Source organism: Callithrix jacchus, chromosome 8 (genome assembly GCF_049354715.1).
Source record: "Callithrix jacchus isolate 240 chromosome 8, calJac240_pri, whole genome shotgun sequence".
In the NCBI taxonomy this organism is placed as follows: domain Eukaryota; kingdom Metazoa; phylum Chordata; class Mammalia; order Primates; family Cebidae; genus Callithrix; species Callithrix jacchus.
The window spans coordinates 22111070-22137282 of record NC_133509.1 but is presented as its reverse complement, the minus strand read 5'-3'; the positions used below and the strand labels follow the sequence as shown (position 1 = coordinate 22137282).

Here is a 26213-nt window from a genome sequence, read left to right as displayed (position 1 = left end):
TCTGTCCCTGCAGGAGAAGGCACATCTCAGGCTGAGAGCAGCTGAGGGGGCAGCTTTGAAACCCAGCAGGGAGATAACAGAGAAACCAAAGTCTCCCTGAAAACCCGCCAGGAAGCCAACGCGAAACAAAACATAGATAAGGAGCGGGACTGCCTCTCTCAAGGTCAAACCGGTTTAAAAGAGAGTCCTGGTGTGGACGTTGGGCTGAAAGACTGCACAGCTGATAAAGTGATCCCTCTGATGGGGAGCTAAAGAGATAGATGAGGCTCCACCAGCATGGTTTGGGGACCTGCAAAGGAATTGTGCTCCGGGCTGGACAGAAGTTAGGTGGCTGGATCCCTACAGCCTCTGTGTTTTGGCCTCATCCCCCAGGGTCAAGGCCAGGTCTTCCTATTTCAGGCTCCCCAGTTACAGCCTAAAGTTGTTTTAGTTTTGATGTTTATTTATTTATTTATTTGGAGACAGAGTCTCCCTCTGTCGCCCAGGCTGGAGTGTAGTGGCACGATCTCAGCTCACCACAACCTCTGCCTCCCAGGTTCAAGCAATTCTCCTGAATCAGCCTCCTGAGTAGCTGGGACTACAGGCATGTGTCACCGTGCATGGCTAATATTTTTGTATTTTAGTAGAGACAGGGTTTTGCTGTGTTGCCCAGGCTGGTCTCAAACTGTTGAGCCTAGGCAATCCACCTGCCTTGGCCTCCCGAAGTGCTAGGATCATAGGTGTGAGCCAGTGTGCCCAGTAATCTTTGTGTGTGTGTGTGTGTGGTGGGGGGTTAGGGGATGATGATGTTGATTTTAAACAAAGCTAAAGCAACTATGTTTCTTTCTTTTTTTTAAAGATGGGTTTCACCCTGATGGGCTGGTCTTGAACTCCTGACCTTGGGTGATCCACCCACCTCAGCCTCCCAAAGTGCTAGGATTACAGGCGTGAGCCACTGCGCCCGGCATGACTACGTTTCTACAAAATGCTCAGTCAAGTGTCTTTGAACCAAGGACAGGGTCTTTGAGGCCGTGTGGTATAATGGAGAGTTCCTGGCCTTGGCTTCAGACATACGTCCAAGAACCCTGGGCAGGCGGCTGGCTTTCTACAAGCCTTGGTGCTCTCATTGGGGCAGTGAAGATGAGCCCAGTGGAGCAGGACTGGGTGAGGATCAAGCGATGATGGATAGTGCTGGATGCAGTGACTCATGTCTGTAGTCCCAGCTACTTGGGAGGCTGAGGTCAGGAGTTTGAGGCTGCATTGAGCTGTGATTGTGCCCGTGAATAGTCACTGCACTCCAGCCTGGGCAACCAAAGGAGATCCTATCTCTCAGGCAAACAAACAAGAGATGAAGAGGCCAGGCACGGTGGCTGATGCCTGTAATCCCAGCACTTTGGGAGGCTGAGGCAGGCAGATCACCAGGTCAGGAGTTCAAGACCAGAGATGGTGAAAACTCGTCTCTACTAAAAAATACAAAAATTAGCTGGACATGGTGGCTCATGCCTGTAATCCCAGCTACTTGGGAGACTGATTTAGGAGAATTTCTTGAACTGGGACCTGGGAGGTGGAGGTTGCAGTGAGCCTGGATCCCACCACTGCATTCCAGCCTGGGCTATAGAGCGAGACTCCATCTCAAAAAAAAAATTTAAAAGGCCGGGGGAGGTGGCTCACGCTGTAATCCAAGCACTTTGGAGGCCAAGGCAGGCAGATCACCTGAGGTCGGGAGTTCAAGACCAGCCTGACCAACATGGTGAAACCCTGTTTTTTTTGTTTTGTTTTGTTTTGTTTTGTTTTGAGACGGAGTTTCGCTCTTGTTACCCAGCCTGGAGTGCAATGGCGCGATCTCAGCTCACCGCAACCTCCGCCTCCTGGGTTCAGGCAATTCTCCTGCCTCAGCCTCCTGAGTAGCTGGGATTACAGGCATGCGCCACCATCCCAGCTAATTTTTTGTATTTTTAGTAGAGACGGGGTTTCACCATGTTGACCAGGATAGTCTTGAACTCCCAACCTCAGGTGATCCACCTGCCTCGGCCTCCCAAAATGCTGGGATTACAGGCTTGAGCCACCGTGCCCAGCCGAAACCCTGTTTTTATTAAAAAAAAGAAAGAAAGAGAAAAAAATTTTAAAAAAAGAGATGAAAGATATGAAGTGCTCAGCTAGTACTTTCCTTAGCCGTGGCATGGGGCTCCATACGCTTTAGACAGCCTCACTCTGGTCCCCTTCTGCCTGCTTCTTGGCCCACTGGGACTAAGGGTTCAACCCACGTGGAGCCCATGACTTTCTTCGAGGTCACTCTCTGGGTCCTCTGCCCACAAGGCCCCAAGTGCACTTTCCAGACCTGAGCTGGCCTCCACCCCACGTTGCTGCCCAGGGGCAGCAGGATATGCACTTCTAGGCCCAAAGGATGGCCAATGGGGGCCGTCTGTGCAGAGGGACATGGGGGGGCATAGAGAGTTTGGACAGGCGTTCAGCAGCTCCCACACACCAACCCAAGCTGTGCCTGGGGCAGGATGATGGAGCCTGTGATCAAACATGTTCCAGTTCCAGTTATGCGACAAAACACCCCAAGACTTAGTGGCATGAAACAACCACCATTACATTATTATGCCTCAGGGACTGAGGCACGCCAGGGATGCCTTGCCTAACCCTCTTTCCCTGTGGCTCCTTCCAGGAGGGGAATCCGAGGGTGGGAGAGAAGGCAGATTGGAGCCATGTGGCCAGACGGTTCAGCAGCAGGCATTTGCGGTTTCCGTGGGGATGCTGGGAACGCCAGCCTGGAAGGAGGGAAAGGTGCCTTCAGCATAACAAGACCCTTCACAGGGAAGGGAGCAAGGTCATGAGAATGGAGAAAAGTGACAGCTTCAGGCTAGAGGACACATCCGCCTCTGGGACCTTTGGAAGGAAGAAGTCCTCCCAGATGGAAGGAGAGTTTGCCCTGGGGTACTTAAAAGGAGAAAAGGCAAAGCAGCGGCTGGTAGAGAAGCCGCTGTCTGGGAGGAAGAATGCATCATTGTCTCCAACCTCGGGCCAGACTCATCCACCAGGGGAATCCCGGACACCCAGACCTCCTAGGGGAGGGACTGGGCTTTAGTTTCTGCAGGATTGACAAGCAGTCCTGGCACGGGGAGCGTTGCAGAGATGGCAACCCAGGAAGGCTAGAGACAGGGCTGGACAGGGGTGGGGAGTGGGGAGCAGAAGTGGGTCAAGGAAGGAGGGCATGTCCGTGTAGGCGCCCCCAAAAGTCCTGGCTGTGAGAGACAGCCCCCTTCTCCGAGAGGAGTTAGTTCTCCAAAGGCATAGCCTAACTAATCTGCCAACCCCGTCCCAGCGTGCAGTTTGCTTCTGCTCCCAGGCTCTGGGCAGCTTTGTGCTGGAAAGGGTTCCTTTCAGTGGGCTGTGCTGCCGAGAGTCAGCCAGGACCAGGTCTGGGAAGGTTTGATAGGTGGCCAGGTAAGTGAAGAGGGACCACTTGGTTCACTGAGCTGAAGAGCAATGGACGGCATGGGGACGCCAGATTTAGCAAACAATACAGGACTCCATTTTGAATTTCAGATAAACATTGAATTTTTATTTATTTTTATTTTGTTATTATTTTTGAGACATAGTCTTTCCCTGTCACCCAGGCTGGAATGCAATGGCATGATCACTGTTCACTGCAACCACCGCTTCCCAGATTCAAGCGATTCTCCTGCCTCAGCCTCCCGAGTAGCTGGGATTACAGGCGCGCTACCACAACCAGATAATGTTTTTGTATCTTTAGCAGAGACGGCGGTTTCACTATGTTAGTCAGGCTGGTCTCGAACTCCTGACTGACCTCATGAATTCACCCACCTCAGCCTCCTAAAGTGCTGGGATTACAGGTGTGCTCGACAGCTCCTGGCCTTTCTTTCTTTCTTTTTTTTTTTTTTTTTTTTTTTTGAGATGGAGTCTCACTCTGTTGCCCAGGCTGGAGTGCAATGATGGATCTCAGCTCACTGCAACCTCTGCCTCCTGTGTTCAAGGGATTCTCCTGCTTCAGCCTCCCGAATATCCGGGATTACAAGGGTCCGCCACTATGCTCGGCTAATTTTTGTATTTTTAGTAGAGACAGGGTTTCACTATGTTGATTAGGCTGGTCTTGAACTCCTGACCACGTGATTCACCTGCCTCGGCCTCCCAAAGTGCTGGGATTACAGATGTGAGTCACCACACCCAGCCTAGCACTGAATTTTTTTTTTAGAATGAGGAAGTCCCATGCAGTATTTGGGATATGCTTATACTAAAAGAGTAGTTGTTATTTTAAATCTAATTTTAACTAAGATTTCTATATTTTATCTGGCAACACTAGGTTGCCCCACTACAGTTCCCAGTCGCCCCTCAACAAGAACCATCCCAAGACACCGTTGGCCTAAAGCATAGAGAGAGACAGTACCTTGGCAACAGAAGGGAGTGGCCTTTTTTGGTGCATTCCAGAATTCCTAGGAGATCTCCCCTCTCCCCAGCACCTGCCGCCATTGCTCCTGCACACATTTTTAAGGTCTGGCACCAGAGATCATATGGCAGACTAAGCCCTGGGAAGATGCCTGGTGAGTTGCCGTGCATCCCACCCCATGTGTGTATCTGCAGCCCCTTCATTAATCACGGTCACAATGGCCTTTACTTGGAGGAGTTAGGGAGATTGATTGTAGGGCTTGGACTTAAAGAATGCTTGGGAGAGGCTGGGCACAGTGGCTAACGCCTATAATCCCAGCCCTTTGGGAGGCCAAGGAGGGCAGATCACAAGGTCAGGAGATCGAGACCATCCTGGCTGACAAGGTGAAACCCCATCTCTACTAAAAATACAAAAAATCAGCCAGGATGGTGCTCAGTTACAAGGGAGGCTGAGGCAGGAGAATTGCTTGAACCTGTGAGGCAGAGGTTGCAGTGAGGCGGAGGTTGCAGTAAGCCAAGATCGCACCACTGCACTCTAGCCTGGGCAACAGAGTGAGACTTCTCAAAAAAAGAAAAAAAGAATGCTTGGGAGAAAATAGAGATGGATGATGCAGGAACAGAAATGCATGCAAGTATGTCTGAGAATCCCAGTAGCTTCTGTAACTTAGCCAGTCACTTAATAAGACTTTGGATTGGCCGGGCATGGTGGCTCACGCCTGTAATCCCAGCACTTTGGGAGGCCGAGACGGGCGGATCACAAGGTCAAGAGATCGAGACCATCCTGGTCAACATGGTGAAACCCCGTCTCTACTAAAAATACAAAATATTAGCTGGGATGGTGGCCCGTGCCTGTAATCCCAGCTACTCAGGAGGCTGAGGCAGGAGAATTGCCTGAACCCAGGAGGCGGAGGTTGCGGTGAGCCGAGATCCTGCCATTGCACTCCAGCCTAGGTAACAATGCGAAACTCTGTCTCAATTTAAAAAAAAAAGACTTTGGATCTTAGGCCAAGGCATCTGTACTTACACTCAGCAGTGGGGAGCCATGGAAGGGGTGCTTTAAAATTGTTTATTTGGATGTGGTGGTTCACACCTGTAATCTTGACACTTTAGGGGGCCAAGGTGGGTCTCACTTGAGCCAGGAGTTTGAGACCACTCTGGGCAACATGGTGAAACCCCATCTCTACAAAAAATACAAAAATCAGCTGGGCATGGTAGTGTGCACCTGTAGTTTCAGCTACTTGGGAGGCTGAGGCAGGAGGATTGCTTGAGCCCAGGAGGTCAAGGCTGCAGTGAGTTATGATTATGCCAGTGCACTCCAGTCTGGGTAACAGAGCAAGATCCTGTCTCAAAAACAATCATTTATTTGTTGGTTAAAGTAAACAAACAAGCAATACAATATAGAAGAGGAGTGTTGTGAAAGTATGGCCTATGGACCCTGAAGGTCCCCAAGATACTTAGAGATCTGCAAGGTCAAAACTATGTTTATGATAATACTAAGACTTTTTATTTTACTTTATTTATTTTTTAAAGACGAGGTTTCACCATGTTGGTCAGGCTGGTCTTGAACTCCCGATCCGCCCACCTTGGCCTCCAAAGTGCTTGGATTACAGGCGTGAGTCACCACGCCCAGCCTAATACTAAGACTTTTTTTTTTTTTTTTTGAGACGGAGTTTCGCTCTTGTTACCCAGGTTGGAGTGCAATGGCACGATCTCAGCTCATTGCAACCTCCGCCTCCTGGGTTCAAGCAATTCTCCTGCCTCAGCCTCCCGAGTAGCTGGGACTACAGGTGCGCGCCACTATGCCCAGCTAATTTTTTGTATTTTTAGTAGAGATGGGGTTTCACCTTGCTGACCAGGATGGTCTCGATCTCTTGCCCTTGTGATCCACCCTCCTTGGCCTCCCAAAGTGCTAGGATTATAGGCGTGAGCCACTGCGCCCGGCCATACTAAGGCATTTTATGCCCTTTTCTTTCTTTCTTTCTTTCTTTTTCTTTTTTTGAGGTGGAGTCTCGCTCTGTAGCCAGGCTGGAGTGCAGTGGCACAGTCTAATCTCACTGCAGTCTCCCAGATTCAAGCAATTCTCCTGTCTCAGCCTCCAGAGTAGCTGGGACTACAGACGCATGCCACCACACCCAGCTAATTTTTGTATTTTTAGTAGAGACAGGATTTCTCCATATCGGTCGGGCTGGACTCGAACTCCTGACCTCAGGTGATCTGCCCACTTCGGCCTCCCAAAGTTCTAGGATTCCAGGCATGAGCCACCATACCCAGCCTCTATGCCCTTTTCATTCAAATGCTGTGTTATTATGACTGAGACTGCTCAAAAGCAATGGCAAGTGAATCTGTCATTGCTTTGGTACAAATTAAGGCAGTAGTGCTCGAGAAGATCAAAATAAGCCACTCCAAAATAAGCCACTTTGGCAGAAGGACTATTTTGAGTGGAATGCAACTGAGAATCAACAGTTGCGGGAAGAGTTCTCTGCTTTCCTCTTAGCTGCAAAAAACAAGGCGTACCCTTTGTGAACACCAAGATGACTTTGCATAAACAGATCTTACTAAAATAACTTTTATCGTCCATTCATTCCCCATATATTTCCTAGCTACTTCCCCATAATTTGTCACCCTTGATCTTGATGCCCAAACCCTTTTTCCTTTGTTAAAATGGTATGTAAGTCCCCATGTCTAACTACTTCTTTGAGTTTCATTTCTTTTCTGTGAACTCTCATGCACGTAAAAACTCATAAAAGTTGTATGCCTTTTCTCCTGTATTTCTGTCCTCTGTCAGTTTACTTATTTATTTATTTTGAGATGGAGTTTCACTTTTGTTACCCAGGCTGGAGTGCAATGGCGCAATCTTGGCTCACCGCAACTTCCGCCTCCTGGGTTCAAGCAATTCTCCTGCCTCAGCCTCCCGAGTAGCTGGGACTACAGGCCCAGCTAATTTTTTGTGTTTTTAGTAGAGACGGGGTTTCACCTTGTTGACCAGAATGGTCTTGATCTCTTGACCTTGTGATCCACCTGCCTCAGCCTCCCAAAGAGCTGGGATTATAGGCGTGAGCCACCGCGCCCAGCCCTTTGTCAGTTTAATTCACAGACCTCTTAATCAATGAAACTAAGAAAGTAGAGGAAAAGTTTTTCCTCCCTGACACTGCAGCCTTGACCTCCCAGGCTCAAACGATCCTCCCACCTCAGCCTCCCAAGAAGCTGGAGCTACAGGCAGTTACCGCCACACCCAGCTAATTTTTTATTTTATTTTTTTGTAGAGACGGAGTCTCAGTATGTTCCCCAGGCTAGCGTTGTATTTTTCATTGCCGTGTATTTGCAATTTAAAAACATTTAATTTATGAATGACCTTGATGGAACAGTAAAAAATATTTGTATTAACTGTCAATCTATGAGTGGTATATATCTTTTATATTTTTGATATTTTGTGTGATGAAAGGGGAGCATGTAGAAAGCACTTCTGCTGCTTACCAAAGGATGATGGGTTTCTTGAAGGATGAATGCTTGTGAGATTGAGTTGTCAGTCAAACTAGCTGCTTTTTTCACAGAACACCATTCTTACTTGAAAGACTGACAAACTGTGATTATTCCAATTGGTATTTAGCAGGCGTTTCTCAGTAATAAATAAAGTGAAACTGTCATTCCATAAACGCAGCTGGCGGCATTTGTTGCCAATGATAAAATTTGAGCTTTCAAGCAAAAGTTAGAATTTTGAAATTTGAATCCACCATTGTGAGCTTGACAAGCTTCCTGGTACTTAAACACTTTTTTTTTTCTTTTTTTGTTTGTGAGATGGAGTCTTACTCTGTCACCCAGGCTGGAGTGCAGTGGCATAATCTCAGCTCACTAGAACCTCTGCCTCCCGGTTCAAGCGATTCTCCTGCCTCAACCTCCCAAGTAGCTGGGATTACAGGCACGCACTACCACTCATGGCTAATTTTTGCATTTTTAGTAGAGATGAGGTTTCACCATGTTGGCCAGGCTGATCTCGAACTCCTGACCTCAGCTGATCTACCCACCTCAGCCTCCAAAAGTGCTGGGATTACAGGCATGAGCCACCATGCCCAGCCTTACTTAAACACTTTTCTTATGAGATTAGTAGTGATATTAACAAAGGTAATTTTTTAATATTGTCTAAGGAAATGTGTCAAAAGTTGGATGATCTGCATTACTCTATCAGTACTTTCCAAATGACAAATGCATAATTTTACAAAATTACACTCACATAAAATATTCATTTAAGGTGCAAGACAAGGCTGAGTACAGTGGCTTATGCCTGTAATCCCAACACTTTGGTAGGTAGAGGTGGGAGGATCACTAGAGTTGAGGAGTTGGAGGCTAGCCTGGGCAACATAGCAAGACCCCATCTTTATTTTAAAAAATAAAAAATTAGCCAGGCATGGTGGCACACACCTACAGTCTCAGCTAGTAAGGAAACTGAGGCAGGAGGATTGCTTGAGCCCCAGAATTTGAGGTTGCAATGAGCTATGATCCAGCCACTGTAATCTAGCCTGGATAACAGAGTGAGACCCTGTCAAAAAAAAAAAAAGAGGCTGAAAACGGTGGCTCACACCTGTAATCCCAGCACTTTAGGAGGCTGAGGTGGGCAGATCATGAGGTCAGGAGATAGAGACCAACCTGGCTAACACGGTGAAACCCTATCTCTACTAAAAATACAAAAAAATTAGCTGGGCATGGTGGCAGGCACCTGTAATCCCAGCTACTTGGGAGTCTGAGGCAGAAGAATTGCTTGAACCCGGGAGGGGGAGATTGCAGTGTGCTGAGATCGGGCCATTGTACCTGGGCAACAGAGCAAGACTCCGTTTCAAAAAAAAAAAAAAAGTGCAAGGCAGAACAATTGTGTGTGTGTTTTTTTTAATTAAGTTGTTTGAGACAGAGTCTTGCTCTGTCACCCAGGCTGAAGTTCAGTGGGGAAATCTCAGTTCACTGCAACCTCCACCTCCCAGGTTCAAGCGATTGTCCTGCCTCAGCCTCCCAAGTAGCTGGGACTACAGGTGCTCACGACCATGCTCGGCTAATTTTTGTGTTTTTAGTAGAGGCGGGGTTTTGCCGTGTCGGCCAGTCTAGTCTCAAACTCCTGGTCTCAGGTAATATGCCTGCCTCAGCCTCCCAGAGTGCTGGGATTACAGGCATGAGCCATGGTGCCCAGCCAGAATGAAGATTTTTAAATTAAGTCAATAATAAAGAGATGTGCAAAAATGCAAAACAAAATCATTTTTCTCACTAAATGTTTTTGTTTTGGAAAGAATAGTTACTTTTTATAAAATGGTTATTTATATTAACCCTATAATTGCTTTATTGTTCTTTCTTCTTTGAGACAGGGTCTCACTCTATTGCCCATGCTGGAGTGCAGTGGCACAATCTTGGCTCACTGCAACCTCTGCCTCCTGGGCTCAAGTGATTCTTCAGCCTCAGCTTCCCGAGTAGCTGGGACTACCAGCATGCACTGCCACCAGATCCGACTAATTTTTGTATATTTTGTAGAGAGCCAGGCTGGTCTCAAACTTCTGAGATCAAGTGATAAGCCTGCATCAGCCCCACAAAACGTTGGGATCACAGGTATGAGCCCCCCAACCTATGGTTGTTATTTCTAAATGAACTAATTTGTGAATATTTTTACAATTTTTTAGCTTTAATTTCTAATAACCCTCATTAATGAAAGTGTTTTTGGGGGCCCTCAGTAATTTTTAGAATGTAGAGGGGTCCTGAACTTTGCGGGGTTTTTCAAAGCCAGAACTTTGAGAACCACTGCAAAACAGAGTGAATTAACTTTCCATCCCAGTACAGAATCTCAGCCTACTGAGACAACTACTGTGGCCAGTGTGCTACCTACCCTTCCCTCTATTCTATGCCTTTATACCAAAAGGTATTCACAATTCTGCATCTGGGTCATTTCAGTAGGAAATAATGGACCCTGGAACCCAGCGCGTATCTGTAGGAAAAGACGGCCAGGGGCAGACCGGTGTTACTTATAGTTAAATGATTACAAGTTTGCTTTGCATTTTTTATTAATTTAATTTTTTTTTTTTTTTAATTGAGACGGAGTTTTGCTCTTGTTACCCAGGCTGGAGTGCAATGGCACGATCTTGGCTCACCACAACCTCTGCCTCCTGGATTCAAACAATTCTCCTGCCTCAGCCTCCCAGGTAGCTGGGACTACAGGGGTGCACCACCATGCCCAGCTAATTTTTGTATTTTTAGTAGAGACAGGGTTTCACCATGTTGACCAGGATGGTCTCGATCTCTTAACCTTGTGATCCACCCACCTCGGCCTCCCAAAGTGCTGGGATTACAGGCGTGAACCACCACGCCTGGCCCTATTTAATTTTTTTAAAAGATGGGGTTTTGCCATGTTGGTCAGGCTGGTCTTGAACTCCCAACTTCAGGTGATCCGCCCTCCTCGGCCTCCAAAGTGCTTGAATTACAGGCCTGAGCCACCATGCCTGGCCCTGCTTTGCTTTTTTATACACTGAGATTGGTGCCACGGATCAAATATTGAATTGAGACAACTCCAGGCTGGGCGTGGCGGCTCACGCCTATAATCCCAGCACTTTGGGAGGCCGAGGAGGGTGGATCATGAGGTCAGGAGATCGAGACCATCCTGGTCAACGAGGTGAAACCCCGTCTCTACTAAAAATACAAAAATTAGCTGGGCATGGTGGTGTGCGCCTGTAATCCCAGCTACTTGGGAGGCTGAGGCAGGAGAATTGCTTGAACCGGGGAGGCGGAGGTTGTGGTGAGCCGAGATCGCGCCATTGCACTCCAACCTGGGTAACAAGAGCGAAACTCCGTCTCAAAAAAAAAAAAAAAGAAAACTCCAAACTATGGTACAGTAAAATAAAAGCAGAGATCAAGTGGTAACAGGAGGTCTATAACGAAGCCATCTCAGAGCGCTTTATGAAAAGCAGGAAGAAGTGCTTTGGTCCCATATCACTTCCCAACATAGAGTCTGTGTGAGGGTCTCCTAGCAAGAACTCTGGGAAGGAATGCAACCTCTGCTCACAAGCCTAGGGAGAGTCTTTGCAGATGGGAGCTTGCAGGGCAGGAAAGTCTTGCAGGGCAGAGATAACCAGAATGCCACAGGCTCTGCCTATGTTCTCAGCATATGGAGTAATTCTGATTGCTCTGTGTCTGCAATGCTTGGGAGATAAAAACCCCTTGATGCATTGTGTGTGGTCAGACCTATGCCGCCTTATCCGCTATGCCACTTTGCAAATGCACCTGATAGACAATGGGTGGTAAAAACTCAGTGTCCTTAGTTAGCATTTCTTAGAAGAACCACATTTGCTATTGAATGCCGCAGACACTTGCTCCTCCCCTGGCCATCTTCCGTCTCACCTCCCCTCCCCACAGCCCGCAAGATTAACAAGATAATGCACCTAATAAAAGCCTGTGAAGCCCAGCACTAAGGGCCAGGTCCTAGCGAGAGTGTGTTGGACCCCGGACCCACGCTGTGAACTTCTACTAGGCTCTGTCTTATTTCTTTTCTCACTCCCTCATCAGCGCCGGGACTCAGGGCACCCATGTACAGGGTTGGGTTGGTTCCCGACACATATCAGTACATGTACAGCTGCTAGCATAGTTTTCCTGGCTGCATTGTGTGCCTATTGAATGAATGCAATGTAATCTATTCAACCATCCTCCTGTTGCTGTACATTCAGGTTGTTTATAATTAAATTTTTAATTTTTTTTTTTTTTTTCTTTTTAACCAGCTGTCAAGAACAATTATTTGTAACTTTTTAACAAATTCAAACAATGATGCAATAAATATCCTTGGAAAAGTTTTTAGCAGGTAAGTGATATGATCAGATTTGCTTATTTAAAATGTTACTCCTGTTATAGTGGACCGAGCATAGAAAGTCAACACCAAGACAAAAGTATGCCAAACTGCAGGGTTTATTGCCGGCGACCACGGACGACTCACGTCTCTCCAACCTGTGGCAGAGAAGGAAGGGTGACGAGACCTTTTTATACCCGTAAAACCACCTTGGAAGTGGGGGTGAGGGGCGGGATGGGGGTGAGGGGCTTCAGACATTCCGAGGGCTAGTGGATTCTGCAAATCACCTTCTGGGCAGAGATGAGGGTGAGGGGTGGTGATGGGGTGAGGGGTGGGGATGGGGTGAGGGGTTTCAGACATTCCGAGGGCCAGGGGACTATTTGACATTCCGGTTGTTACTTAAGTGGTTCACCAAAGCTAAGATTAGCATTGCCTACACATTGTCTGGGTAGGGTGGGGATCACAGTCCTTAATTACTTATTTACATTTGGGTTAGAGAGGGCAGTTTCAACAGAAAGCTGAGGTATGGTTGAGGTATGCAGTTTGGTGGGGCTTTTACCATGTCACACTCCGAATATGTAAGCTGCTGAAATCTGAACAAGATCTATGGACTGCATCAATATTAATTTCCTCCTGGTACGGTGGCTAACACCTGTAATCCCAACACTTTGGAGGCGGGTGGATCTCTGGAGGTCAGGAGTTCGAGACCATCATCAACATGGTGAAACCCTGTCTCTACTAAAATTATAAAAATTAGCCTGTAATCTAGCCACTTGGGAGACAGAGACAGGAGAACTGCTTGAACCTCGGAGGTGAAGGTTGCAGTGAGCTGAGATCGTGCCATTGCACTCCAGCCTGGGCAATGAGTGAAACTCTGTCTTAAAAAAAAAAAAAAAAGGGCCGGGTGCGGTGGCTTATGCCTGTAATCCTAGCACTTTGGAAGGCCCAGGCAGGCGGTCACAAGGTCAAGAGATCGAGACCATCCTGGCCAACATGGAGAAACCCCATTTCTACTAAAATACAAAAATTAACTGGGTGTGGTGCTACAAGCCTGTAGTTCCAGCTACTTGGGAGGCTGAGGCAGAATTGCTTGAACCCAGAAGGCGGCGGTTGCAGTGAGCGGAGATCGGGCCACTGAACTCTAGCCTGGGTAACAAAGTGAGACTCTGTCTCAAAAAAAAAAAAGCCAAGCATGGTTATGGTGGCTCATGCCTGTAATCTCAGCACTTTGGGAGACCAAGGTTGGTGGATCATCAGGAGGTCAGGAGTTTGAGACCAGCCTGGCCAACATGGCAAAATCTCATCTATACTAAAAATACAAACATTAGCTGGGTGTGGTGGTGCATGCCTGTAATCCCAGCTACTTGGGAGGCTGAGGCATGAGAATTGCCTGAACCTTGGAGGTGGAGGTTGCAGTGAGCAGAGATCATGCCACTGTATTCCAGCCTTGGCAATATAGCAAGAGTCTGCTGTCTCAAAAAGATAGATAGATGATGATAGATAGATAGATAGATAGATAGATAGATAGATAGATAGATATTATCCTACGATAATGAATCACTGGCCTTTGCAGGATAGAAGGGACCCAAAATAGTTAATTTACCCCCAAGAAGGCAATTGGCGTCCTTAAGGAATGGTGCTCTATGGGGAATTCTGTGTTCTTCTCTGTTGCTGGCAGGCTGGATGTGCATTAGCACCAGCAGCTCACTCAGCCTTTGTTAGGGGGAGCCTATGCTATGTGTTGGGCCCACACATAGCCTCCATCTCTCCAACTGTGGTCAATTACTTTATGTGTCCTTTGTGCTAGCATGAGGGTGGTCAAGGACTGAAGCTGGCTGATGTAGATGACCAAGTCGCCTTGGCGGTTTAATGCCTTTTCTGAATTTGGGGGATCATTTGTCATGCAGTTACACTGTAGCAATAACAGACGAATACGGAAGCATTAAAAAAAGTTTTATTATGAAAAATCTTAGATATATACAAAAGTAGAGGATATAATATAGTGAACCTCTGGGTACCTGCCTGTCACATGGTCAATCTTGTTTCACCTGTTTGCTCCCTGACTCCTCCCCAACCTCCGGATTATTTTGAAGCAAACTCAAGACATCTGTAAATTTTTTTTTTTTGAATGGATGCTCACTCTGTCATCTAGGCTGGAGTACAGTGGCAGTGTGATCTCAGCTCACTGCAACCTCCGCCCTAGGGTTCAAATTATTCTTCTGCCTCATCCTTCCGAGTACCTTGGACTACAGGCGTGCACCACCACACCCAGCTAATTTTTGTATTTTTCATAGAGACGGGATTTCAGCATATCAGCTAGGCTGGTCTCAAGCTCCTGACCTCATGATCCACCTGCCTCCGCCTCCCAAAGTGCTGGGATTACAGGCATGAGCCACCATGCCCGGCCGGAAATGGAATTGTTTGGCCTTGTAGTTTCCCACAGTCTGAATTTGCTTGATTGCATCCCCGTGGTCCCATTTAACACATCTTCTGTCTTATGTATTTAGTTATGGAGGCTTGCATAAATTCAGGTCCAACTATTGTTTTCTTTTTTTTTTGAGACGGAGTTTCGCTCTTGTTACCCAGGCTGGAGTGCAATGGCGCGATCTCGGCTCACCGCAACCTCCGCCTCCTGGGTTCAGGCAATTCTCCTGCCTCAGCCTCCTGAGTAGCTGGGATTACAGGCACGCGCCACCGTGTCCAGCTAATTTTTTGTATATTTTTTAGTAGAGACGGGGTTTCACCATGTTGACCAGGATGGTCTCGATCTCTTGACCTCGTGATCCACCTGCCTCGGCCTCCCAAAGTGCTGGGATTACAGGCTTGAGCCACCATGCCCGGCCCAATTTTTTCTTCTTTTATTTACCTGCATATTTCTACAAAGTGAAACTTGCTCTCATTGATTATTTAGTTACCCTGAGGTAGAGATCACATGCAAAAGACAGAACAAACATTTACTGCTTTCTCTTTATTTACCAGCTGCCTAGAATCCCCCTAAGGTGAAAAATGAGTTATTTTTAAATGTGTGTGAATCAGTGGATTTAAACATCAATGATTGGTGTCAATCCATTGCAGTTATTAATCTTACTGATGTTCAGAAAGTCCTTCCTTTGGCTAATAGAAGTGTATTCAGATTGGTTCCTGTGTCCGTTTGACATGACTCTGGGAGTGCTTTTTTTGTTTTTTGTTTTGAGACAGAATCATGCTTTGTGGCCCACGCTGGAGTGCAGTGGCTCCACTGCAGCCTCTGCCTCCTGAATTCAAGTGATTCTCCTGCCTCAGCCTCCCAAGTAGCTGGGACGGCTAAGTTTTGTACTTTTAGTAGGGACCAAGTTTCATTATGTTGTCCAGGCTGGTCTCAAACTCCTGACCTTGTGATCTGCCTGCCTCGGCCTCTCAAAGTACTAGGATTACAGGCATGAGCCACCACGCCCAGCCAACCCCAGGAGTGTTTCATAGCATCCTGTTGTCTAATATGACAGGATATTTATGACTCATTCCTTATATCTCCTGTCCCCAAAATGCCCAGAGGCATTTTTCATCTGGATTGATTGAAGGTCAGTGATGGTGGGAGGTAGGTTGACTCCCAGTTTGAAGACTTACAGAGCTGCATGGACAGTGATGTCACCTGCAGATGGGGGGTCAACATTGAGGTTGGGAGACCAGAGTGGTCAGGGAAGACAGAGGGTAGTGGGGCAAGGGCAGACATCTGGCCATCCCACAGGGCCTTGGGGACTTTAGCAGTGCAGCTCCATCACACAGTAAGGGTGATGGCCACTGCTGCAGGTGGCCATGGGTGGCTAAACACAATGGTACTGCGAAGGCCCCAGGCGTCTTCAGGCTTCCACATGGTCCACGGCACGAGTCAGCACAGACGCCTAAAGCCAGGGTTACTTTCCTCCCTTGCCCCCTCTGCATGAGAAAGCTCCTGTCTTCTCCAAATATGGGTTGATCCAAAAGAGAGATGTGTGTCCCCTTGTTACAGTCTGCTCAGTATGCTAGTATAACCCCCAGTCACCATGTACACAGGCCTTTGTGCCTTCACCCATGGACCACAAAGCACATGCACTTCATGCATAAACACATTTACGTATACGGTGGTGTGCAGCTGCCCACTCACGCGCGCACACACAGTGGTGCAGAGAAGGTGCCTTGGCAGTGCGCTGTGGGCAAGAAGCCGGGCACTTGAACCTGCGCTCCTTCACTAGGTCACGGGTCTCTGGACCTCAGTTTACTGATCTGTAAAACAATATGTTGGCCGTAATGTCCCTCTGTCCCCTAGGTCCCTGTCTGTCCATGCTGACAATAAGATTCTAAGTGTTTCAAAGTACATACACACTCATAGAAACTCTGGGGAAAGCCCCTCCCAAACAAAAGGATTACCCTAGTGATGCTCCAGTTCCCCAGATTCTTTGAGTGACCTCCCCTAGTCCCCGTACCCACACATTTTAACCAGAACGAGCCCTACACCTGGAATATCCAGCCTTCAGGTTGCAACCTGCTTTTTACCTTGACTGTATCGCCCATGGCTAGAGTACAAGGGGGCAGGTGGCTCTGGTTTGGCAGCCTCCTAGGGCCTGGATTTCTATCCGCTTCCACAGGGCTCCAGCAGGGATAGTAACCAGTCTGCAAGGGCAGTGGGCTCTCCCAATTTGCCTCCCAGTTAGGATTTGCCAGCACTGGTCATCTAAGGCCTATTGGGGTCCATGCAGTTTTCCTGGGGGGATAGGAAAGCTCTGTGTGCTGACTGCCCCCCCACTCCAGCTCAGCTTACCCACTGCAGTCGGCTGCCAAGGGGCGCTGGATCTCAAGTGCCAGTCTATATGAGTGTGTGCTTTGGGAGAAGTACTAGGGAGGAAGGGAAGCCTTTTTTCCATAGCAAGGCACACGATGTAATGAAAGTGGGGAAGCTTTGGACAGAATCCCGGCTCAACAACTTACCAGGGGTATCTAATCTTCTGGCTTCCCTGGGCCACATTGGAAGAAGAGGAATTGTCTTGGGCCACACATAAAATACACTCACACTGACTGGGTACAGTGGCTCATGCCTGTAATCCCAGCACTTTGGGAGACCGAGGTGGGCGGACCACCTGAGGTCAGAAGTTCGAGACCAAACTGACCAACGTGGAGAAACCCCGTCTCTACTAAAAATACAAAATTAGCTGGGCGTGGCGGCACATGCCTGTAATCCCAGCTACTCGGGAGGCTGAGGGAGGAGAGTCGCTTGAACCTGGGAGGTAGAGGTTGTGGTGAGCCGAGATCGTGACATTGCACTCCAGCCTGGGCAACAAGAGCAAAACTCCATCTCAAAAAAAAAAAAAAACAAAAACACACACTAACACTAATGATAGCGAATGAGCTAAAAAAAAATATTCATTATATATTTATTTACTTATTTTTATTTATTTTTTGAGACAGAATCTCACTCTCTTGCCCAGGCTGGAGTGCAGTGGTGCAATGTCAGCTCACTGCAACCTCCACCTCCCAGGTTCAAGCTACTCTTATGCCTCAGTCTCCCAAGTAGCTGGGACTACAGGCACACACCACCACACTTAGCTAATTCTTTGTAAAAAAAATTATAATATTTGAAGAAAGTTTGTGAATTTATGTTGGGCTGCATTGAAAGCTGTCCTGGGCTGCATATGGCCCGTGGGTCATGGGCTAGATAAGCTTGACTTAAATGCTATGTGGCCTTGGCCCCAATGGTTTCCTCTTCTATGAAAAGGGAACCAGTGGCTGGGGAAAGGAAACCAGATGCCGAAGTGGGAGGTTCACTTGAGCACAGGAATTCAAGATCGGCCCAGGCAACATAGCAAAACCCTGTCTCAATTTTAAAAATAAAAAATGCAAGCTGGGCGTGGTTGCTCACACCTGTAATTCCAGCACTTTGGGAGGCTGAGGTGGGTGGATCACCTGAGGTCAGCAGTTCAAGACCAACCTGGCCAACATGGTGAAACCCCATCTCTACAAACTAAATAAATAAATAAATAAAATAGTAATAATAAATGCAAAAGGGAACCAGAGTGACTATATTCGGGTGGTTTTGAGAATTCCCTGACATAATGTTTACAAAGCCACGGCACGTGTCTGTCACATAGCAGGTGTTCGAATGCTGGGAGCTGTTGTGTCGCTGCTGTCATTACTGACTGGCCTGTTTTTCAAAACAGGGCACAAAGGTGGGTTATGGGAGCTCCAGAAAGGAATGCTTGATTTCAATACTCAGCAAATAATAACAGAAGGAATATTAAAGTATATATAAACATTTTGAGGCCGGGTGCGGTGGCTTACGCCTGCAATCCTAGCACTTTGGGAAGCTGAAGTGGGAGGATCACTTGAGGTCAGGAGTTTAGACCAGCCTGGCCAACTTGGTGAAACCTCATCTCTACTAAAAATACAAAAATTAGCCAGATGTGGTAGCACACGCCTGTAGTCCCGGCTACTTGGGAGGCTGAGGCATGAGAATCACTTGAACTGAGGAGACGGAGGTTGCAGTGAGCCAAGATCATGCCACTGCACTCTAGCCTGGGTAACAGAGCAAGACTCTGTCTCAAAAAATAATAATAGGCCAGGTGCAGTGGCTCACACCTATAATCCCAGCACTTTGGGAGGCCGAGGCAGGCAGAACACCCGAAGTCGGGAGTTCAAGACCAGCCTGACCAACATGGAGAAACCCCATCTCCACACACACACACAAAAATACAAAAAATTAGTCCAGTGCATGCCTGTAATCCGAGCTGCTGGGGAGACTGAGGCAGGAGAATTGCTTGAAAGCAGAGGCAGAGGTTTTGGTAAACTGAGATCATGCCACTGCACTCCAGCCTGGGCAACAAGAGTGAAACTGTCTCAATAATAATAATAATATAATAATAATAATAATTTAGCTCTCGGCCTTAGCGCCATTTTTTTTTTTAAACCCCTGCGCCGTGAGAGCCAAGTGGAGGAAGAAACGAATGCGCAGGCTCAAGCGCAAAAGAAGAAAGATGAGGCAGAGGTCCGAGTAGCTTGTTGCACCGTGGAGGCCACAGGAGCAGAAACATGGAATGCCAGACGCTGGGGACGCTGGTACAAGTCGTGGGACTACATGTTACTGTCTAGAGCTTGTCTCAATGGATCTAGAACTTCATTGCCATCTGAGTGCCGATCACCTCTGAGACCCACCGTGCTCATGACCAAAACTGCCCATGTTGGTCCTTTGTCTTAGACCTGTGACATTCTGGACTATTTCTGTGTTTACTTGTGGCCAAGTTTAACAACCATAAAATAAATCACCTCTTCCGCTGTCTTAGCTGAAGAATTAAAATAATAATAATAATAATAATAATAATTTAAAAGTAAAGTGTATGTAAACATTCGAAAGCAATGACCATTTATTTCTATATCTGGAAATATGCAGACTAACTGAATACAGAAATCCCTTCCTAAAAATGCTGAATGAAAGATCAAAAACGTGTGTGTGAAAACACAGATGACCGGTGTTAAATGAGGAATCGGTCGGAAGCCAGAATAACAAGAGAGCATGACCCCATCAGGTGAGCCTGCACCAGGACCTGTGCTTCCCGAGGCCCTGGGCCGTAAATGGAGTGTGCCAGGCGCCTCCTGGGCACCACTTCAGTCTGCTTGACCCCAGTTCTTATTCTGGCCACTGCTGAGGTGATGAGTGTTCTGTGGGCCTCATGCAGGTGCCACCTCACCTTGGGCACATGGGGCCCACCCCTACCTTCCTGCCTCAGTCTCTCTGACCCACAGGGCAGATGCTCTTGGGAATCCCCTGGACCCTCATGCATGCACAGACACAAGTTCAGAGGAGTTCATGTCTGTGCGGCCACTCTTGATCAATGAGTGACTCAAGCAAATATTCACTGTGTCTTTTTTTTTCTTTTTGAGATGGAGTTTTGCTCTTGTTGCCCAGGCTGTAGTGCAAAGGCGTGATCGTGGCTCACCATAACCTCCACCTCCCTGGTTGAAGCGATTCTCCTGCCTCAGCCTCCTGAGTAGCTGGGATTACAGGCATGCACCTGCAAATTTTGTATTTTTAGTAGAGACAGGGTTTCTCCATGCTGGCCAGGCTGCTCTTGAACTCCCGACCTCAGGTGATCCGACTGCCTCAGCCTCCCAAAGTGCTGGGATTACAGGTGTGAGCCACCATGTGTGGCCTCAATGTGTCTTTTTTTATCTCCCATTTCATGAGACTCCTCGGAGGATCCTATGGGAATCAAGCACCTATCGGGGTCCCCTTGATAACATGACCTCGTCCTGGGCTTGCCTTTTTCTTTGCTTCTCTCTCTAGCCCTCACCCCTGCTCCCTGGGATTATTTCCCTGATTAATTACACAAAAACCTTTGTCTGACACTCTACTTTAGGGGAACTAAAAGGAGAAAAGAGGAGAAAAGACCTAAGGTCTGGTCCTGGGAAGTAGGTTATCAAAGATCTTTCCTCTCCCAAATTTGGGACTTCTCAAAAGCCAATTCCCCAGGGGAGAAATGGGGAAAAAACAACTCAGCCACAGAAGACTTTGCTGTAGCCACTTAGCTGTGCTGGAGAGGCAACACAGGCTGAAAAAGAAATTCAGTAAAATGCATAACAAGCTAATATTCACATAGAGGAAAACCCAAAATCATATTTCCTACATGATTGGAAAAACACTAGGCCGAAAGCAATTTTTAAGTGGATCTGAGTTGGATGTATCCCTAGGCTCCTGGCAAAGGCAAACAAAAATCCTTTCTGGAAGAATATATTTTAAACACAGATTCAAAGACTTCCCACAAAGAATTTCAAGGAACATAAGCTCATAATTAAACATCAATAAACTCATAAGGAAACAAACCACAAGGAGCATGAGTCAGCAGAAACAACGAATAACAAGATGAGACCCACAAATACTGCATAAAATAGAATGATGAGATGCAGGATAGAAAATAAGCATTTTAGGTCCAGTGCTCGCCTGTAATCCCAGCACGTAGGGAGGTCTGGACAAGAGGATCATGTGAGCCCAGGAGTTCGAGACCAGCCTGGGCAATATAGTGAGACCCCATGTGTCTTTCTAAAAAAAATACACACACACACACAGACAGAAAAAAAAAATTTTAAGGGCCAGGCATGGTGGTTTACGTCTGTAATCCCAGCACTTTGGGGGGCTGTGGCAGGTGGATCACCAGGTCAGGAGTTTGAGACCAGTCTGGCCAACATAGTGAAACACTGTCTCTACTAAAAATACAAAAAAAAAAATAGCTTGGTGTGGTGGTATGTGCCTGTAATCCCAGCTACTCGGGAGGCTGAGGCAGGAGAATCAGGATGCGGAGGTTGCAGTGAGCCAAGACTGTGCCATTGCACTGCAGCCTGGGTGACAGTGTGAAATTCCATCTCAAAAAAAAAAAGAAAAGAAAAGAAAAGAAAAAGTATTTTAATATGTTTAAAGAAGTATAAAATGGACTGGGTGCAGTGGCTCACAGCTGTAATACCAGCACTTTGGGAAGCTGAGAGGGGTGGATCACTTGAGGTCAGAGGTTTGAGACCAGCCCGGCCAACAAGGCGAAACTCTGCCTCTACCAAAAATACAAAAATTAGCCGGGCATGGTGGCAGGTGCCTGTAATTCCAGCTACTTGGGAGGTCGAGTCATAAGAATCACTTGAAGCTGGGAGGCAGAGGTTGCAGTGAGCCGAGAGGAGAAAGAGTGTAAGTGAACCTCCTCTGTCACAACAGGAAGTCAAGAGACAGCATCTAAATCCAGGAAAATCAGAGATCCATAGAGGAAAGAGAAGAAATGACGTTGCAGGATGTTGGCAAAGGGAAGCCCCAGGGTGACGAACAGGCTGCTGATCTGGAGAGAGCTTCTGGCTCAGATGGAGGCAGGAGAACCGAGGGCTCCGGAAAGGGTGTCTCAAGGAAACAAAATTAAGGAACTGGAACTGAGAGTGAAAATGAGTATTGAGAATCCTCTTAGTAGGCTTTTGCAGAAGATTTAATCACGGGTCGAAGAAAATAAACAAATGAGAAAATTAGAGGATGATTATTAACTCTGTGGGGGAAAGGAGGTTGAAAAAGATAGTATATTAGTTGGCTCAGTCATAAATACCTTCTCGTGACTGTGAATGTAACCGAGAGTTGTGGTATTATGCTATTGAAAGAAGAGGAGAAAGAGTGGAAATGACCCTCCTCTGTCACAATAGGAAGCCAAGAGACAGCATCTAAATTGGACCTCTCAGGAGATAACCGGAATTGAAATCAATGCTTTATTTAGGAAGTAAAAACCAGAAGATGGCCAGGCGTGGTGGCTCATGCCGGTAATCCTAGCACTTTGGGAGGCCGAGGTGGGCGGACCACCTGAGGTTAGGAGTTCAAGACCAGCCTGGCCATCATGTCAAAACCCCATCTTAAAAAATAAAATAAAATAAAAAAGAAAAAACCAGAAGAAACAACAGAATGAATTGAAATGGCTGCTTTTGGCGGGCAGGCTGACATGCAGTAAAAAGCATGCTTTTTTTATTGTACTCCTTTAGCATTTTTTGACTGTGTAAACACTCTGTACACATTATTTTGGGAAACAAACACTGACCTGAAGACCTATGAGAAGAAGCTATGACAATAAAGCTGTTTCCTTTTGAGGTGTTCCTGTCTCGAGCAATTCTCCTTTGGAAATTGAGCGAACAACCCCTCCTCATTTTTTCTGTTGTCTCGCTCTTATAAGTAATCTTGGGAGTCAGGTATTGATAACGGTTCCTGGCGCTTTGTGAAATATTAACTTATATGTCGGTTATATGATTGTTATCAGGCAGGACAGAAGGAAAAATTCCCATTTTAAAACATTTTATTATTACTATTTTTCAGAGACAAGGTTGCACTCTGTCACCCAGGATGGAGCTCAGTAGCTCACTCATAGCTCACTGCAACCTTGGATTCCTGGGCTCAGGCCATCCTCTCGCCTCAGCCACTCAAGTAGCTGGGACTATAGGCGCACACCAGCATACCCAACTAATTTTAACATTTTTTGTAGAGGCAGGGTTTCTCTGTGTGGCCCAGGGTGGTTTAAACTCCTGGGTTCAACCTGTCCTCCCGCCTCAGCCTCCCAAAGTGCTGGATTAGTGGCATAACTAATATTCCCATTTTACACACATGACAGCATAGACCTCAATAGGGAAAGTAACTCTCCAAAAGCACACAGCCAGTCAGTGGCAGAGCTGGAGTCCTGACTCCCTGGCCTGTTTCCACACAGCTGGTCTCAGGCCCAGGGGCCTCTTGGCCTTCGTGCTTCCACTTCTCCCCTCTCCCCCAGCTGACCCCACCTTGTCTTCAGATACTTTCCACAATGCCCCTGGCTCAGAGCCCCACCCGGAAGGGATCCTTAATATGAGCTATAGGCCAAGCCCATGATCTGGTCACAGACTAAGCTCTCATCCTGATCACTCACTAAGCCCTGATCCTGCCACAGAATGAGTCTTGGTCCCGGTCCTAGATAAAGCACTGAATCTGGTCACAGACTGAGTCCTAATGTGGCCACAGACTGAGCCCCAATCCCTTGCCACGAGCTCCCTTAATAATATATACAATTAAACACAAGTCAGGACTGGCGCAGAAGACATGGACGGCTGGGACCGTCCCTCTCCAGTGCCACAGAAATCCTGTCTCAAGGACACAGGTGGTGTGGCTGTGGCCTGGCTAGCTTGCTCTGGCGTAGTTTCTCTCCCTCCTGGACCAGAATTTACCCCACAGCTTGTGCCCATTCATTTCTGTCGCCTCCCACTGCCTTCCTTGTGTAGCTGGGGATTTGTGCAGCCCATGGTAATATGCACAGAGCGGGGGTCGTCTGAGATGAGTCATTCTTGCTCAGAATGAAACAGTCCAGCATGGACAGCACTTGTCCTGGCTACAGAACTCACTGTTCCCCACCCTAGACCCTTCCCCCCAGCCCTTGCCAGGCCAGCATTCTCCAATATGATTACTAGGAGCTCCCAGAATACTGGCTTGTTACAGCTGCTGCCCTGCTCTTAGTGACCAGCATCTCCTTCGAGCAGTCAGGTGTGTCAGGTGGGAATTAGGGCCAGCTTCTGACCACTCTCGGCTCTTGTCAGCCCAGGAGAGGTGGAAGGTTAAGGGAAAGGCAGCAGAAGGCGCTGGAGCTGGGCAACTTGGAGGGGAGAAAGCAAGGAGGCAGAAGGGGCAGGTGTCAGTGTGTCACTGAGCCATAAAATATCAGGGCAGGCCGGGCGCAGTGGCTCACACCTGTAATCCCAGCACTTTGGGAGGCCGAGGCCGGCGGATCACAAGGTCAAGAGATAGATCCTGGCCAACATGATGAAACCCCATCTCCACTAAAAAATACAAAAATTAGCTGGGCGCGTGCCTGTCGTCCCAGCTACTTGGGAGGCTGAGGTAGGATAATCACTTGAACCCGGGAGGCGGAGGTTGCAGTGAGCTGAGATCACGCCACTGCCACTCCAGCCTGGCAGCAGAGTGTGACTCCATCTCAAAAAAAAAAAAAAAAAAAATGTCAGGGCAGGCAGGAAGAAGAAGGACTGGCCCTTCTGCTTTCCCTTTCTAGCTAGATGGAGAACTGAGGCCCAAGATCCTACAGTGACTTCGGAGAAGATCGGGGCCTCACGTGTGGATTCCTGATACCAAAGAACATCAGACCCCATAGAAGCCAGAGGAGGACTGTAAGGGAAGGAAGACCTTCCTAATTATCGAAGTTGCCCAGCCCAGGGACCTCTGGTTCCCCATTGCCAGAGGACTGCAGCCAACACAGTCATAGTATGTGGTGCAGCCCAACCCCCCAGGGGTGGAGGTGGGTTTCTCTTGGCCACGTTCCCTTTTCTGGGTTTGGAACCCATATGTGTTCCCCATATGGGATCTTGGGGTTCCAGAAGGGCCTGTTCTCCCTTCCACACCCCCCAGATCCAGCACAGTTCCTCTGGACAGCTCCAGGGCTCAGAGGTAAATTGGGAGAGGGTCCAGCCAAGTGGGGGCTGCTTATCGCAGCAGACTGGCTCTGAGAAAATAATCATAGGCAGGTGGGGACCCCACTCTTCTCCAAGCCAAGGCAGGGGGCTGTGGTTTTCAGGCACTTGGGCCCTTGCCTTGGCGCTGTGCCCCAGGGCTGAACTCCGAGGCCCACACACCCCACAAAACCAAAGCCGGCTTTCTGGGCCCCATTGGCTGTGTCTCCCTGAACCTATTCTCTCCCTACCCTGGTTGTTTACATGCCTCTGTGCCACGAGGCTGGTCGCTCTGTGAAAGCTGAGTGTTGCAGGCTGGGTACCTTGGGAAGGGGATTTGGACTTGGAGTTAGTGTGAGGATGTCTACTGGGGAGAGCTGTTGCAGGCAGTGCCTGGAGAAGGGAGGGCAAAGAGGCCAAACTGGGCAGAGGGAGAAGTCGAGCTGCGACAGGCCCAACCCCAGCCTCAGCTGCCTCACTGGGAGCTTCGAATGACCTGTCACTGCCCCCACTGGGCTTAAATAGCCGCGCCTGAATTAATGCCCAGCTGGATCAGTCCTTGAATATGAGGCTGTCCAGAGAAAGGCATTACCTAGGAGGAGGCAAATCTCTGCAGCTGGCAATCCCTGGAGAGCTCAGCGCCCACAACCCTCTCGCCGCCAGGGGCAAGTCCTTCTTGAGGCACATCTGGACATTGTGTCTCTGTGCCTGCTATTCTGGGTTTCAGTGGGCTTTTTTCTTTTTTTCTTTGAGACAGACTCAGTCTGTCACCCTGGTTGGAGTGCAGTGGTTTGATCTCGGCTCACTGCAACCTCCACCTCCCAGGTTCAAGCAATTCTCCTGCCTCAGCCTCCTGAGTAGCTGGGATTACAAGCACTTTCACCACGCCCAGCTAAAACCATGTTGGTCAGGTTGGTTTTGAACTCCTGACCTTATGATCCACCTCCCTCAGCCTCCCAAAGTGCTGAGATTACAAGTGTGAGCCACCGCACCCGGCCTTTTTAGTGGTCTTTTGAGAAACACTTGGTAGATAAATGAATGCATTAATGAAATAAGCCCCTCTCACACGTTGGTCTCACTTTCCTCATCTATT

At 47.9% G+C, this 26213-nt stretch overlaps 1 long non-coding RNA gene across 1 annotated transcript; it reads left to right on the top strand.

Annotated features, from left to right (window-relative positions):
* Positions 1-4447: 4447 nt before the first annotated feature.
* LOC108593628 (uncharacterized) lies at positions 4448-24929 on the top strand. The gene is made up of 3 exons (XR_004730249.3): positions 4448-4544; positions 12126-12205; positions 24727-24929. It is a non-coding gene; the product is annotated as an uncharacterized LOC108593628 (long non-coding RNA).
* The last annotated feature ends 1284 nt before the right edge of the window (positions 24930-26213 follow it).